Consider the following 2,171-nt stretch of genomic DNA (forward strand, 5'->3'; position numbering starts at 1 on the left):
TTAAGATTAAGTTTTGACAGTGTAAAGAAGGATATTCTGCTTCTACCAGTTGGCTATGTCAGTCAGCAGGGGTTGCAATTTTAAGACTGTCAGCGGGGACAGTTAGGAATGGGTTGAGGAGAAACTTCTTCACTCAGAGTTGTTCAGGCTTGGAATGCACTACCTGGGAGAGTGGTGGAGACAGATTCCATGGGACGTTTCAAAAGAGAGCTGGATATTTATTTGAAATCGATGACTTTAGAGGGTTATGTGGGTAATGCTGTGGAATGGGACTAGCTGGGTAGCTCTTTTGGGAGCTGGCAAAGACAGGATAGGTTGAATATCCTCCTCTAGACCATAAGATATAGGATCAGAATTAGGCCATTTGATCCACTGAGTCCACTCCACCGTATAATCATAGTTGCTATGTTTCTCAACCCTATTCTCCTGTCTTCTCCCTGTAACCCTTAATCCCCTTAATAATCAAGAATCTATCTATCCCTGTCTTAAATAAACTCAATGACTTGGCCTCTACAACCTTCTGGGGCAATGCGATCTGCAGATTCATCACCCTCTGGCTGAAGAAATTCCTCCTCATCGCAGTTTGAAAAGGTTGTTCCTTCACTCTGAGCCTATGCCCTCAGCTCCTAGTCACTCCTGGGAGTAGAAGTAACTTCTCCATGTCCACTGCATCCACGCCTCTCAGTATTCTTTAAGTTTCAATCAGATCCTCCCCTTTATCCTTCTAAACACTATCGAGTATAGAACCAGAGTCCTCAACTTCTCATCATATGATAGGCCTGTCATCCCCAGGATCATTCTTGTAAACCTCCTCTGGATCCTGTCCAAAACCAACACATCCGTCCTTCGATATTGGGACTAAGACTGCTCACAATATTCCAAGTGCAGTCTGACCAGAGCCTTATACAGCTTCAGCAGTACATCCTTACTCTTGTATTCTAGTCCTCTCGAAATGAATGCTAACACTGCATTTGCCTTCCTAACTGCCAACTGAACCTGCGTGTTATCCTTAAGAGAATCCTGAACTAGTACTCCCAAGTCTCTTTGTGCCTTACTTTGCCTGGAAAATACACCTCTATTCTTCCTGCCAAAGTGCATAACCTCACACTCTCACGCTGTATTACATCTGCCACTTCTTTGTTCACTCTCCTAACCTGGCCAAGTCCTTTTGCAGCCTTTCCACTTCCTCAATACTGCCTGTCCGTTCCACTTATCTTTATGTCATCTGCAAATTTGGCAACTATGCCCTCAGTCCCTTCATTCCGATTGTTAATGTTAGACGTCAACAGTTGTGGTTCCAATATTGACCCCTGTCGAACTCCACTAGTCACCAGCTGCCATCCTGACAAGGACCCCTTTATCCCCACTCTCTACCTTCTGCGGGTTGGCCAATCCTCTATCCATGCCGCTACCTTATCCCTAACATCGCGGGCTCTTATCTGGTGTAGCGGCTTCCTGTGTGGCGCCTCGTCAAAGGCCTCCTGGTGATCCTGATGGGTCACATCTGCTGGCTCTCCTTTGTATAACCTGCTTGCCGCTTCCTCGGAGGGTTCTATCATATTTGGTCGGTGTGGCCTCCCCTTGTTGGTTCGGCCATCGCCTACGTCCTGTAGCCCTTCTGGGGTGGGGGGGACCGGTAGGGGAGGGAAGGGAAGGGGAACTAAGGAATTGTGCAGCCTGACCAGTCGAACATTCCAGGTAAGGTGTTTTGATCTAAGTGCACTATTGAGTTAATAAAAGGGTGACTGGTGTGGTTTCCTTTAAAATGTTTACAATTGTATTCGGGAATATTTTGATATATGGATTTTTTTGATAATTGTGATATTTGGTATTTTTGGATACTTTGTATTTGAGGCTTTAGAGAATACAGGAGTGAATTGATTAAGTTAGTACTGTCTGCCTTCTTGATTGACTGGATCATTTATACATACGTGTATTCAATGTAAAAATACAGTGCAAAGTGTGTACCTTCACCATACATACATGGTGCCATTCACATTAACGTACAATAAGATAAGGGAAAAAGATAGCTTAACAGAGTCCAACTTTCCTTTTCACTGCTGCAGTCTCAGTCTGGGATTTCCAGCCCTTGCCATGCCTCCCCCAGGGGCACACCCAAACCATTACTGCCTCACCGGCCCCGTTCTCACCGTCACTGCCTCACCGGCCCC

The sequence above is a fragment of the Rhincodon typus genome, chromosome 35, assembly GCF_021869965.1.
Source record: "Rhincodon typus isolate 14 chromosome 35, sRhiTyp1.1, whole genome shotgun sequence".
NCBI classification, from domain to species: domain Eukaryota; kingdom Metazoa; phylum Chordata; class Chondrichthyes; order Orectolobiformes; family Rhincodontidae; genus Rhincodon; species Rhincodon typus.